This window comes from Coturnix japonica, chromosome 2 (assembly GCF_001577835.2).
Source record: "Coturnix japonica isolate 7356 chromosome 2, Coturnix japonica 2.1, whole genome shotgun sequence".
In the NCBI taxonomy this organism is placed as follows: domain Eukaryota; kingdom Metazoa; phylum Chordata; class Aves; order Galliformes; family Phasianidae; genus Coturnix; species Coturnix japonica.
Genome location: NC_029517.1, coordinates 31,966,858 through 31,982,586, shown reverse-complemented (window position 1 = coordinate 31,982,586; position 15,729 = coordinate 31,966,858). Strand labels below are relative to the sequence as shown.

Sequence of the window (15,729 nt, the reverse complement as noted above, 5' to 3'; positions counted from 1 at the left end):
ATGAGAGCGTGAAATTATCAGCAGCACTGGTGCACATTTACATTACTTCTACATACTCCTTTGAATGACCACACAACAGAACAAGTACTTCATTTCCACTGTGTTGATTTTTCTTGACAAAACATGGCAGTCTATCCAAAGGAGAGTGTTTAGCCAAGATAAATATAAAATTTATGATTAAGCAAAGTGTTTCCTTATTATAATCCCTAAAGAGAATTTGAGACTTGTTAAATATAGTGCGCCCAGGTAATTTTAAGAGTAAATTATCCTTTATGCTTTTAAATGCTCAAGTACAGCAACAGCATCAACGATTAGAGATTTTATCAGCAGAAACAGTGCTGCCTATGATTTGCTTTGAACTAGTGAGAAACCGTGTACGTGAGGGATGCTCTGAAAGTAATGCCTCCTGAATTATTATGTTGACCCATTACATCAGAGATTGATGTTGCTGTAGAAGTTGAATCTCCCACTGATGCTCTGTTACATGTTGTTGCCACATCACAGATGGCAGCAGAGGGGCACTGTGACAAGATGGTGCCTGACATGGAGGTGTGTATGAAGAAAATGGGTGGAATTGAGTTCCTTCATGCAGAAAAAATGACACCCATTGACACTCATTGGCGCTTGCTGGATGTTTATGTGGATGTGAGCACAGGAAGGCAGTGGATGCTGCATTTCAGCAGTGGCAACAGTGGCAAGGGGTCACGTCCACTGATGCTGGTGTTTTCAAGCATAACGCATAGGCTCTTGTTCATGGCTGGTGAAAATGCATAGCTAACAGTTATGACCATGTTGAAAAGCAGTGTTCTGTAGATGAGAATGTGCTTTAGCAAATAGTGTTGTTGTACTCTTTGTGTCTGTTGTATTTTCAGTGGAAATTGGTAGAATGCATTACTTTTGGAGCAACGTATGTATACGCTACGTATGTTGTTCAGCATCCTCAGGCTTTATGTATTCATTCAATTTAATAGGCTTGTTCAGAGTCTAATAATCCGCGTCAGTGGCGTAACTTATAAAACTGTCTCACTTTCCTGTAATGCATAGTATGGAAGGAAGCAAATAAACATTTTTTGACCGAATGGATAAAAATTGATAATGTGATTACGTTTCTGGCACATTTCTTCAACGGTTCTATTTACAGAATGCCTCTTTTAAGGAAACTGCAGTGATTGTCAATAGTATTCATTACAATAAATGAAGAATGAAAGCTGGTTCAACAGCTGAGTGGATTTTGACCTTTGTGGTGTGAGTGTTGGCTTTGGAGTGCAGAGTTCTAATTCAATTATGAATGTAGAAGAAATGGTCTCACTGTATTCGTTCAAGGACTCTGAACTTCCAAAATCAAGGATAACATTAGATGTCAGCCAAGTATTTTGTCCTTCTCGTGGTTTGTCTTTACATCTGAATTAGTGCCAGTTTGCACAGATTGTGTGTCAGCTTAAATACAAGAAACAGGCCTCAGTCTGCTTGAACTCGTTCCACCAAAGACTTCTAAAAACTTTTGGTAGCCTGCAAACTGTAATGGTTGTTTCACATTAAGATGCTTTGTAGAATTATAAAACAGCTTTTCTTCTGCTTTCAAATAAAATGTTGTCATCCGCTAATGAATGAGATACCATCTGTAATAATTAAGGTTATTCTACTTGTTTTCCCCCTGCAGCAAAACTTCTGAAGGTTTGCAGAAGATAGTAAGAGAACCACCAAGAAGGCTACTGCAGTATTGTAAGTACTGCACCCAGAAAAACAAACAAGCAAACTTGAATTAAGAATGTTGTAAAGAGATTTTTGCTTTTTTCGGGGGGAAAGGGAGCTACATAAAGGGACTACATGTAAAATACAGAGCAGGATATATTGTAGCAATCATGTTAATAATTTACAAGGAAAAAACTGCACTCTTGTAAAATCTAAAATTGTATCCTTATGCAGTGTAATCAGGAACTTACCAATAGCAATGAAAACTATTTCTCTATCCACCAAAGATTGATCTACTTTATATACATTTGTTTATTTAAAACTATCAGAATTTAGAAAATCATTGTAGTTTTGTAGGTTTGTCATTTTGTTTTAGTGACTTATTGTTTAGGTTATTTTGCAGAATTATTTATTTGCTGATTTATTTATGTATTTCATTATTTATTTATTTGATTATTTAGTAAATTATTTATCTGATGAATTATTAATACATCTTCATGACATGCTTTAAATTATTTATAACTTAATTTTGAGTTTATTGCTTTTCGACGCTGCATTGTTACTGACTAGTTTTGATTTTTTTTTTCTTGGTTCTTGAAAATTAAAGTACTAGCTCTAAGGCAAAAGTATATTCTTTGCAGAATCCGTAGATGGTTTTCAATGAAGTAATTTACCATGTAGATACTAATTCTATTTAGTGTAATATTGCTTAATATCACTTTTTTTACTTACTTACTTAGCTTTTGCTCAGATTATTTCGTTGATGTCTCAAGATCAAATGTCTGACCTTTAAGGAGCAAGGATAAACATTTACCTAAACTACATAGGAACAGAGCTGTTCTATTTCCCATTATTAAGTACTGTTTAATTATTCTTAAAGTTCACTTGACGTATTTTTGTGCAAATAAAACGGATGCTTTTTTTAAATGGGCCTCTTGATATTTAAACTAAAACATTTAACTTCTAATAAGAAAATATAATCACAATAGTAACTTGTATGGAGACATTCTTCTTACTGGCCGGGTTTTAAACATGCGGTATCTTTACACACATGCAGAAGATGATATTTGTCCAGGAGAGAAGATGGATTGTAGGGGTGGTTTGGTTTTTTGTTTGCTTGTATTTTGACCCATAGTGTTACCAGCGCACATAGGAATTTATAAGCTCTGAAAATGTAGGCTCTCTGGCTTGCTGTGAACACAGAGCCTGCCAGCAGTTTACACACAAAGAACCATTCTTGTGCACAAATTTAGTTGTGAAGCCGGTTTTGCATTGCTTTCTTTTTCCAAGCAAAAATGCTTGAAATCTCTTCGTTTTCTCTAAAGAGGCCTGAGTAAATGCGTGAAACCAGAAAACGGGCCCAATTTCAGGCTGCATATGAGCATCAGTTTTGTAGTCTAAAATAGTTGCCTCAGATCAGAATTGGGTTCCGAGATCATTGTCTGATAGGGTTTTCCTCAGGAACTGTGAGACTCTTACATGAAGTTACCTGCTCAGTTCGTTACCTGCTCACTTCCCAGTGATTAACTCTTTTGGCAGCCTGAAGCTAACTTGTAGGAAAGTGCAGTTACTGACAGCCCTGCTCATAGAGCTGGAAGAGCTGCAATGAATTGGGCAAAGCAGTAGTTCTTGTGGAAAAGAGCCGTGTGCAGAACATGGCCTTTATTCTATGTTTGGTGCTTGAAATGAATTACTATGTACTTTAAAGTTTTAACACAGCTTGGGAAGGCTGCATTGTACATTTCAAGTTTCAATGCTGTTGAAATACAGTAGAAATGGCCTCTGTAGACAGGTTTCACTATAGAACTTAAATTATGCATGTGTATATCCAAATTCCTTATTTTGAAATATTGAATGTATGAATATTTAATTTGTATCTTGCTTTAGTATCTTCATATGCTTGCCTTAAAGGAAGCTGTTTCCTTTGATTTATGTACGTGGATAAGAATGTGTGTACAGTATGTATCAATGGTTTTTCTCTCTACAGTGTTAGATGAACAGCTTTAGATAATGATAGCTAGTGATTCTTATTCTGCAGCCTGCTACCATTTTATAGAACATAAATTTGTTGTATTTGTTCTATTAATCTTACTTGAATTTCAAATTCATTTTCTTTCCAGAAATATTTTTGTAATTACATATGTTAGGAAAAGTCAAGTATAGAGATCTTAGTAATGCAGTGGTTTTGGTCTGTACAGAGTAACAAAGCCCTGACTATCATCATTATTAGAGGCAGCGTTCCAATGTGAAATTTGTTTTCCTCTTTATATGAATGTTTTGAATGAAGTTGAGAACTCCAAGGGAGTTCCTGAACGGATACTGGTTTGTAACATGCTGTATGAAATTTTGTGCAGTCACTCTTATTTCCTTGTGTAAATGAAGTCTTATTATACTATGAGACCCATTATCAGCAATTACAAAGGTAAGTGCTGTCAGTGTGCATTCTGCCATCGGTTTCTCAGAGTATGAAACATTTCCTGAAATACATTATACTACTGTTATAGGGTAATATAACGCAGCTTCTGTGTTGGCACTGAAAGTAGCTACTTTATAATGATGACAAGTGAAAGTACAGCCAAAGGTCACATTAAACAAGAGATTTCTTTCACACCTCACCCATCTTCTGGTGTGGTATAAAAATACCATTTTTTCCCCCTGCACTACAGTATTTTTAAAAAGAAGTTACCTTGAAATAGTTTTTAGTGCCTCAAGTATTACTTTTGTTCGTGTTTTAAAACATAGACTTTGAGGTTCTGGCACGCTGACTTTAGTGCTTCATATGTGTTTGAAATTATTTTAAATTGTGGGTTCAATTAAGCAATGTAAGTAGTATTTCAGCCTACAACATTTTCAGTTTTGCAAATTTGCTTAGAGGCACAGCTTTAAGTTTTTCAAAGAGATAATTAATGTGCAGATATTTGTATGACATCCTATTTATATGACATTGCAGGTTGAAGTAGGGCTTTACTGGTTTTTAGACCTTTTAAGAAGAAAAAAATAAATTTTTGTCTGGGAAATTCAGATCTATTCAGAAACAGAGTGTGAGCCTATTCATGTTGATGATTTCTTAGCTCTGTTTTGAAGATATCCTGCAAGTAATGCGGAAGGATAATTTAGGCTCTGTGCTCAATCACTTCCTTGTCTTAAACTGAAATGGCCAACCGGGGTGCTAAAAAAAGGTGTCATTTTTAAAATCTGACTAGTCATGCATTAGATCAAGAAAATGAAGCTAAATTGTTTCACAGAGGTTGCTGAACATCTAGAAAATGGCTAGGAAGCCTAAATCTGGTGTATTATTGATAGGTGTATTTCTGTTCTAATCTAACTTCATAGAAATTGTAGCAGCCATATTAAGCTCTTCTTCAATTTATTCCATAGAGATAAAAGAATTTACATCTCATGAGTCATATATTTCCTGTTGTATCTTTAATACATCCATTTTTAGTATTTTTCTTGCTTCTCTATTGGTATGCTTAGGGAGATTTCGTATAGGAGCTTGTTATTTCACCCATGAGGCAAGGAGGAGTTCAATCAGTAGCAGTGTGTTGTTGACATTAAATAATTGTGGGTTTTTTTGCCACAATAAGACTTGATTTTGTCATCCTAATGATGCTAGCATACTTCACAGGATAGGGATCAGTGCTCTCACGTTCTTACAAGTAATAAAAAGAAGTCTTTAAGAAGAAATACTGGAGAAATACTCAGGTATTTGTAACCAAACATACATTAACTTTGTAAAACAAATACGCATATTCTGTTTCACTTTGCACGAGAACTGCTTTGCATTTCATTTTGGAAGTCTGCAGTGAAGGATGTAGGATTGATGAGAGTTGACAGTGATGAAAATACAGTGTTTTAAAAAAGAGATAACACAAACTACTTAAAATATAAGTTCAGATAAAATGTGGATCATAGTAAGACTTGAGTTAAAGGGAAAAAAAAAAGGCAATGAACTAGTAGAAATTTGATGTTGTCCAAAAAAAAGGTCTTTATTGTAACACTTAGAAAAAAAATGTCTGAAAGAGCATAAGATATAACCAGGAAGAAAGCGTCACTGTAAGGTCCAGTATTGCCTTCTGTATCATGGCCAAAAAGGAGCTACAAAAGATGTGAATTTGAGAGGAAATAGTGCAGGAAGCAATAGCATGATGATAAGAACTTATGGATATAATATTGGTAGCAGTCGTGGTTTTTTTTGAGAAGCGCAGGCTCTTTTGTGTTGGACATCTGTGAGCTATAGCGGAGATGAATCATTCTATTATATTATTAAAATATCCTGCTCTTTACATATTTCTACATTCTTATAAATATCTTCCACTATACGGGGTAGATGTTGTGTTTTGGTTTGGTTTTCTTTTTTCATCTGAAAGAGCATTAGTGCAGTTGCATGGTTCAACATTCATATAGTAAATTGTGAATTTTAGCTTTACTATTTGAACACCACCAGCCTGTTTTGTGAAAGATTTTCAGTAGTAAGCAGCTTTATTACTATCTACAAACATGTGTCTTTTCTATGTAGATTTTTTCATTCTTTTATCCTTTTAAGCAAAGCGTTGGTTCGCAGGCGTTTGTAATGTAACTTGCACAATGATATTTTGGGGTTTTACATTATCTCCCTTTCTGCTTATCTCTTTTTTTCTCTGATTTTCAAAAGACCACCTCACATTAGGTCATCGTGATACCTGCTGTTTTTTTCTGGAAAAACTTATTGTGCCACTGGTGGGGGGGGGAAAAAAAACAACAAAAAAACAAAAAAACAAAACCTCATAAGAATTACAGTAACTTTTATTTTTCAGTAAAGCTAGTAAAAATTGTATAAGCAATTAAACAAAGAAAACCTTCTGTGGGTTTTTCTGTGCACTTCTTTGCACTTCTTCTGTGCACTTGTTAACTGCAGGAAATGGATAGCATCCAAATTTTAGAATGAGAGAGGACAGTTTATCTACCACAAATCCAGAAAGTTTTTGGTGATTCTCTTCCTGATTGATATATGCTTTAATGTGTTAGATAAAGCCTATGTCAGGAGCACTTCTTTAGCTTAGCAACACACTTCTAACTCAGATCCATCTTGCTTGCAAAATAATAGCCAGAATAGCTTACTCTTATCTCCTACTTCTTCATTCTTCCCTAGGGCTGAAAATAGATAAAATTAATTTTGCTAAAATAACTTCCCCTTATATCGGTAAAGTTAGTATATATGTGAAGCACCACCAGCATTTTCTATTCTGCCATGTGTAGGTAAAGATGTCTACTAGAAAGAGCCTCTAACATCTTGTCAGAAATATAGTGAAAGAGGCAAAAGGCTCAGTGAAGAAGGCTGTGACTTGTGTAGTGACTTTTGTCTCCTGAAACATGTTTTTCCTTTCAGCTGAAATTCTGATCTTGTAAACATTTGAGTGTAACTTCCAACAAGCTGATAGTGACACTGAAGTTGATGAATATGACTTCTTACAGCATTTATATTTAGTAAACACCAATTTTAGACTATTTTCTTTATCCCAGGCTCTTACATTTGACATATGGTTAGAGCTGGATTTAATGTTCTTCATTTATTCCAGTGGTTGTGGAAAAAGCAGAAATATCAGAGAGGTGTTTTGTTTGTTTGTTTGTTTTTCCTTTTTTCAGCCATTTTCATTCAGTGGGATTCTTCCATTTTATCATGTTCATATAAATTCAACATTTGATTAACAAATAATGAACTTTTTAAATGTGATAAAATTTTGTAACATAAGCCTTACCACAGATATCATAGGATTTATAGATTCAGGTGAACACATAAATCTTTTGCAATTGCACTATCTGTTGCCTGAAGTTGGTGTGTATGGGTAATCTAGAAACTTAATATATACATATTTTATTGAAGTTTCTCCTTATGTGCAGCCAACAAATGAAATTGTTGCAATTATTTAACAAGGTAAATTTATTTTTTTTTCTGTTTCTACTCAGAATTTATTTTGGTTTTATACTATGTAACTCCTCACCATGGTATGTCTAAGCTATGTATTTTTTCAATGTGTTCAAAATGTGGAGCCCGTTGAAACATGTTGAAATATCTGAATTTACAATTTATGTTGTATTACGTTTAGACATTTCATATTTGTTTTGCTTTGCTATGCCTACTTACTCTTAATGAAAGTCTGCACAACCAAAGATGGAAAGCGAAAGCAGTAAAAGGACCAAATGAGAATTAGAACTTGGCAGAACGGATTTTGTTTCTCAGAAATCACTTAAAATCTATGGTACTTCCCTTAAGACTCTTTCATATAGACTTGTGTTGTATGCATGTGCATTCAATCAGTTCTTAGAACAGTTAGTAAAACTGAATGAAAAATGCACATTGTGGATTTTCAGTGAAACGTACTTGAATAAGCAGCTCATCTATTGAGTAGAGTTGTCCGTGCATTCTAAAGACTTTTTTTTGTCTGAGCTCATACAGATCAAGATAGTAATCACTTATAATTTCTTGCCTTCATGAAAAGGACTGATGAATAATATGTTTGGAAGGAACACATGAGTCATGAAATGGGGAGTTGGGCAATCATGGGAAAAAATCACTTTAAAAACACTTTTCTGCTTACCAGGATTTGTAATGCGAGTTCAGTTTTCTGTAATGTAATCTAAGATGATTGTGGTTGAGACTTTGGCAATAGACTTGGATGGATGAACAACTCAAAGCCCATTCCAATATTAGTTGGTGGTTTATAACAAGGAGGCAGCTAAAAGTGATTGTGGATATAGTGATGATCAGAGGACGCTTTCTCCACTGACCCTGTATGAATGTAGAAATAAAATGTCTCAAAATATACTTCAGTTAATATGGAGTGAATGTAGACCCTGTGGTCCCATCAGTATCTGCACTAATATAAAATAGCTTTTAAGATCTGTTAAATTATTGATAACTTGGTAGAGCACTTCAGAAGTTCTTATTTCTACTTCATATTTAAGTCTGCATAGCCAGTCAGCATTTGTACCCTTTCTTGGTTGTACAAATGCAAGTAAAAGAGAATAACAATTAAAATGAAATAAATAAAGCAATTTGTCTTAGTTCCACCCACAAAAATAAATAAATAAATAAATAAATAAATAAATAAATAAATAAATCCATCTGATTGGTAATTTTTCTCCCATATTAAAACCATCAGGCATGTTTTTCAATAATTGCATGATGGAATCTGTCACTGACTCTGTGTCCTGGGCAAGGCTTGCACAAGCAGCTGTTGTTCTCCCTGAAGTGACCTGGGCTGGGCAGCCAAGCATCTGCCTCTGTTTTCTTTTCAGTGACCCAAGCCAGATTTCTTCAAAGCCTATTGCTGATACTTTCCCCGCAGCCACTCATGCTAATTTCCTTTACATGCTGCAGCTGGTTTTGAAACATCTATTCCCTTTTTCTAGTCTGAGTCACTCTTTCTGTAAATTAAAATAGGTGATTTTTAAAATTCCGAGGTTGAACATAGAATTTCTTTAGTTTTCTTACTTTAAAGCATATGTCAGCACTATAGGAAGAAAAGCATATTAAATTTACTTTCCAAAGCAAAATCAGTCTTGTCTTTGGTTCTTACAAAAAATCCTCATCTTGAACTGAGATAATTATGTTCCTTTAATGTGTGAGAATAGAGGTGAAGGTGTTGGTGGAGGCTGGGGACATGGCAGAGTTCAGAAGCTTGCAGAAACAGAATGAGAGATATTTCACACTGTGACTTGTATGGAAAATTATGTAGCAAAATGCCTTTAATGAGAATAAAACTCTAATAATGACATAAACCTTAATCAATATGATTAAACTGTTCTCTAGAAGGCATTGTTAGAGAATAGTTAAATGCAAAATGATGAAGAGTAAGTCTGTTACTTTTGGAGGAATATATCTCAGCTTTTATAATCGTTGCCTATGGAAATAATGGAGAACATTTTAGTAAAAACAAATTTATGTGGTTTTTGTTGTGTTGTTTTGTTGTTTTTTTTCCGTCATGAGACATTTAGATATTAAAGTGAGCCAAAGGTTCTTGCTTCTTTAAGCTTTTTTATAGTGACTATATTTTATGAGAGGTTATACACCCTGCTTTCATTCTGCAATCTAATTTCAAAGAATTTCTTTGAAAACTCCAAAAGTATTTACCTGGTCAAGCAAAGAAAGGATATTGTGGCTACTACTGAGTGGCTAGAATTTGCTTCAGTAAATGAAAATGTGAAGAACATAACAGGAAGTTTTCCCTGGTATAATCTGAAGCATACTAAGGGTGATTGATTGGTTAGGAGAGAATCACTTCAGAAACTGAAGAGGGTAGCCTTGCCCTTTTCTTACCAGTTTTATGCAGGCTGCTGCTTGTGCATCCATGCAGTCTTCTTTTGCTATGTTACTTTTAATCTTTATTAATCTTCTGATCTGACTACATTACCACTAGTGCTGTTTCAAGCAAAGAGTGAGAAAAAGGCAGCTGAAGAGGATAGGAGGCGGTTACAAGCCAATACTCTAAACTGGTTCTGTGCCACTGACTAGCTGTGGTGGTAAAAGACACTGCTACCAGATATGTAAAATGCTCAGGGCTGTAATTACTTACTGTCTCTAAAGTTTCTGTCACAGCATTTTGCAGCACTATGAGTATTAATTACAGTGTTTGATTTCTTCAGACTAATAGAATTATTTCTACTATTTTTACTTTGTGAAATGCAACATCATTTTAAAAACAGTTTTCATAGACAACAGAAAAACTAATGTAGAAAAAAAATTGTATCATCTGAAAGGAATGAGCCGTTTGGCTCAATATGTTAGGAATTTTCTTAAGTAACTTCTCTGTGACACAATCTCTGCAATGTTCCAACTCTTGTCTGAGGTAAAAACTGATGTAGAATTTTGACTTAGTTGATATCCTATGTATAGAAATTCAAATTACCTTATTATTTTTATGTAAATATCTCCATCAATTCATTTGTCTTGTAAGCCTTTGGTTCTTAGCATTTACCAAAACCTTTTCATAGGAAGGAATTCTTTCTACTTCTTACGCACTTCAGTTGTTAATGTGAATGAATGTACAAGTCCACTGTGTTCAATCATCATGCTTTAAGTAAATCCAAGATATATTGTCATGTGTGTATGTATTATGTGATTTTTGAATATTTTTGGAGTGTGATTATTTTATTATGATCATGCTATCAAGTACAGTGTTCACATTACTCTTTCAGACTCAAAAAAACCAACCCCTCCCTTCCCCTCATGCAAAAAAAAAAAAAACAACAAAAAAAACCCCAAAAACAACGGCCAAAACCACACCACTGATCAATAACCAAGACAGTCTATTGCTGATTTCTGTATAACTCCAGAGATGTATAAATACCTGCTGGATGCAGTTAACTCGAGGAAAAAAACTTCATAGCATTTGATAAACCAAATTACTGAATCACAGAATAGTTGAGGTCAGAAGGCACCTGTGGAGATCATCTAGTCCAGCATCTCAGCTCAAAGCAGGAATGGCTGTAGTGGATAGTCCAACACTGTCTAGTTGAATTTTGAATATCTAAAAAAGGAGACAGTGTGGGCAACCTGTTCCAGTTCATTAATTATCCTCTTTGTAAAATACATTTCCCATACTAATACAAAAACCAAAACCAAAAACAAAAAAATCTATTTTAGTGTACCAATTATAACTTGTGTGTTCACTTGAGAGCATGGAGAAGAATCGGTTTCTATCTTCTTCATTCCTTCCTGTCTGAAATTTCAGTCCTTGCCTCTCTTGTACTGGGGAGCACAGAATTGCATGCAATACCTCAGAAGCAAATCACCAGTGTTCATAAAAGGCAGTAGTCACATTCCTTGGCTTTCTGGTAAATCATGGTGAAGGCTGGGTTGCTGTTGACCTTCTTAGCTGCAAGGAATGGTTTGGATTGGAAGGGACCCTTAATATCATCTAATTCCAACCCATGACAGATGTCCACCAGGATGCCCAGATCCTTTTCTGCAAAACTGCTTTCTAGCCTCTTGGCTTTCAGCCTGTGCTGTTGCATGGGATCGTTCTTACTCAGAGGCAGAACTTACCTTTGAACTTCATGAAATTCCTGTTGGCTTGTTTCTTCAGGCTGTCATGGTCCTCTTGAACAGCAGCACAAACATCTTTTGTATCAGTAGTTCCTCCCAGTATTGTATTATCTGCAAACTTACTGAGACTGCATTGTCATCCAAGTCATTAATTAAGGTTTTTCGCAGTACTGATTGTGGTACTAACCCTTGGAGCATGCTGCTGGTGGTACCTGGACTTCATGCTGCAAATTCTGAGCTCAACAGTTCAGCCAGCTGTTTAGCCTGTAGTTCATCAATGTTAAAAACTTTACTTGAAGAGCATACAATGCTCTCCCATTATCCCCAAACCTGGTCATTTTACAGTAGGCAGAGGAATATCAGTTTAGATATGACTTGCCCTTCATGAGTCTGTGCTTACCTGGTAAGCATGATCACTTACATAAGTGGTAGTTCCAGTAAGACACAAAGTTGTTAAATATAAGATGAAACTGTTCCTTTTTAAAAGGGAGAAGGGGCACAATATATGGAATAGGTTAGGAAAACAATTTTCCAATATTAGAAATTAGTAATTGTCCTGATAATGTACAGGGGATTGGGGGTAGAGATTTTGTTTCAATTTGAGTGTTGCATATGAAACAAGAGATTAGCAGATATTTTGCTAAAAAGCTTAGAAAATTGCAACTAAATATTTTTCATTTCTTCATGCATTATTAACAGTGCTTCTGTGAAAACATGATCATCCTCAGTATATCTTTTTGACAAGCTATTCCACAAAAATTTCTTCTAACAGATGATTAAATGTATGGAAGAAATTGTAGAGGAGAAAGGGATAACATGAAAGAATTGCTGAAAATTTTCTGATGTAAGGTTTCACTTATGTCACTCATTATTTTCTGATACTCTTTCTCAGTCTTCTCTCTTCAGTTTTACTTTTTAAATATATTGTTGGTGTTAGAGCTACTACTGAAGTTTTGTGATGGCTGTTTGGTTTTTTTTTAGGAATTTTAGAGTTGAACTATTAGAGCATACTGGAGCCCTTGTGTATGGTAGTATGTGGAGCTTCGGAAGGTAAAGAGAACAGTGCAGTGGAGAAGCATGTTAGAACATCAGAGAACAAAGCTTTCCTGTGTTGTTCTCAAGTGTCATGCCCATGATCTTAGTATAATTTAAGAACAGCAGAAACACAACAGAAGTTTCCTTCATTCTGAGAGCACTGTTTTTTCTCTATGGTGTGTCTCCTAACCTGTTGACTGAAATATTTAGAAGTTGGGATGGTTTGTCTCACTCATCCTTTTGTTTTGCTGATTACAAGAGTAGCTTACTCCATGGGTCTGAGCATTTCCTTACATAGACCATGATTTTTCACTAACAGTTATGTGTTTTATTTGCTGTGTATAAGGGCTGCTCTGCAAGCAGTGCCTCCTATTTTATTATATTGGTCCATGATGCCAGAGGTGGATGTTGGTAGTTTAGCAGTAGAAGCTGAACCTTCCCAAAAATGTCCCATTACAACTTCTCCAATGCAATTTGTGGTGACCAGATATTGCTCTGAAACAATTTTGCCTAAGTGTGAACAAACTCAGGAAATAAAGTCAGGACACACAGTTGTTTGTTTTTAAACTTAGAAAGAAACCTGTACAGCAGTAAAACTTTATCATACTCATACTATGGACAATGTTGTCCAAGACTTTGTTTTGTCTGAGTGAAAGTGTCCATGCACTAGTTCAAAAAAGGTTCTTTAGTAAGTTGACTTCAAGAGGTGAATGACAATTAAGTCTTCTGGATCCTTTTATTTGTAGGACCTATAACAAGAGTGTACAAGCAACTGGCAGAATACTATGCAATTTTATTTATTTGTACACATCTGTGAATCTAAGTAAGTGACAAAAAGGCCAAATGATTTTGGCTCAGTGGTTGATTACAGAGATGAAGTGTATTTTTATCTTTGGTAGCCTTCCTGACATATGCTCCCTCTGCCTGCTCAGTTCTAAGTTCTCTGAATTCTTTCTTGGCCCAACTGCTGGAGAATGCATCAATACCTTCCCTATGATTTTGTTTATCCAGTTTGTGTTTTATTTACATAACAGCATCATCATCTGAAAATTTTTAGGAGATTGAGTTCGTCTCATGCTTGCTTGGTTGCAGCAGATAATCTGTGTGTTAACTGAAGAAAGGACATACCCTGCTGTACAGTAGAAATGGAATACAGGTTTTTGCAGTCTCACTAGGAAGAAGAATTGATCTTTGATAAAAACATACAATAATTGTTTTCAGGTAAATTGTGTTCAGTTTCCTGTATTTGTAAAACATTTGCAAACTGTTAAAAGTAGTTTGCAAATATATTTGTGATCTGTATGGCAGCTATTTTGGACTTGTAGTCCATACTGTACTTTTCACTATATTGAGATTAATGATGAGAAAAAAGAGTAAGGCATTTTTGTTATGGCCAATTTATTTCATTTCAGACTGTATTATCATTCGGTGAAAGCCCTATTGATTAGCCTTCATAGCTTTACAGAGCTTTTCTTCTAAGCACTTAAAGTTTGAGTTGTCTCAGTCCCATAGGACTTTAAGAAAGCTGTTAGTACCATGAAATTCTTCTTCTGTGTGTTTCCAACAGCTTGAAGCCTCTTCTTGGAATGCAAAATATTAGCACATTAATGTTATTAACCCCTTTTGTACAAAATGCTTTTGGAAGTGAAAATATTTTTTATATCTTCAAAGTCTGGATTGTTTCTTCTATATGAATACAGTTTCTTAAAGCTGAAAAATGTGTTGCTGTGCAACAAACAGATGCTGCTTTAACAATGCAATACATTATGTACCAAAAATGATCTTGGTTTTAATCATAGATGCTGATTTAATGAGACAAGACTAGCTTACATCAAAAATGGATTTAGGGTGTGATTTTGTTTTCTCTGTGTTTTCTCTACATAATTAATAGGAATATGGTACCTTATATATTCTGTTTTAAATTTGAAAGTGTACTTTAGTTTTATGCCATTTTATACTCCTGGCTTCTAAATCTGCCTTGTATAATAATCCTTTTTTATTCCTTTTGGTGATGTGAACACAAAGGCATTAGTAAATCTTGTATTGTTAATGTTTTTACAATAAATGAGTTACGCTCTCAAAAGGCACTTCCTTCTTACAGAACCATTCTGCTTATGTTTAATCCTTCCATTTTGGCCACGTCGTCTTTTTCATTTGTTTTCTGAATGTTTCCTGTACAATGTTTTCATCCTGCATTTATCATTTGGGACATGTAAGATGTTTGTCTGTAACTAATGCTGGTTTATGGATCAGAAAAACAATGCTAATCAATATCTTCCGACACTATCAGTACTTTCTGTTTTGAGAACACGCCTGACCCCTTGGGAGCATTTCATTGTTGATATCTTTTCAGTTTAATTTTCATTCTATTCTGCAGATATTTTGTAACTCAGCATTAGTTTCTAGCTCTAATCCTTCTATCAGCAGATATAAATTTTGATTGACAATTTTAGATAAAGTCAGATAATACTATACTTGGGGGGGAAAAGTCTTCATATTGTGTTTTTAATTCCACTGAACCCAGCAGAGTTAAATGCAGTTTGGATGCACGGGGAAGAATTAATGATTGGAAGATACAGAGTTGGTAAATTATTTATTCTGGCCCTGAGGAAGCTGAAAAGCTGAGTGAAAGACTAATAAATCATTTGTGGTAGTGCTGGTTGTCACTTCCAATTATTTTAGACGGTTTTGTGATAAACTGCAGCACCTGCTAGATATCCCTGCACCATCCCTTGATGCTTGCAGTGCAGCTTGTTCAGTCGATTATCAAAGGCAAATTTGTCTAAAGTTTCCTCAGGTTGGAAAGAGAATTACTTTTCTCAGCCACCCCTTCCCCCATTTTTTAAGTTCCTTTTTTCATTGCATGCATGAAATAGATAAAATCTATGATATATATATAGAATTCTATTTACATAATGTACGTTCAGGTGTGTTCAATTGAACCGCTGAGAGACAGGATGAGGAGTGACGAGTAT

The 15,729-nt window shown here is 35.0% G+C and overlaps 1 protein-coding gene across 6 annotated transcripts in view; it reads left to right on the top strand.

Annotated features, from left to right (window-relative positions):
• TBC1D5 (TBC1 domain family member 5) overlaps window positions 1-15,729 on the top strand; it is a 285,215-nt gene that overhangs the window by 24,100 nt on the left and 245,386 nt on the right. For all 6 annotated transcript variants that reach the window (XM_015853783.2, XM_015853786.2, XM_015853785.2 and 3 more), the window contains exon 2: window positions 1,661-1,722. The gene's annotated coding sequence lies outside the window, so the exon portion shown is untranslated. The remainder of the gene's footprint in view (window positions 1-1,660; window positions 1,723-15,729) is intronic.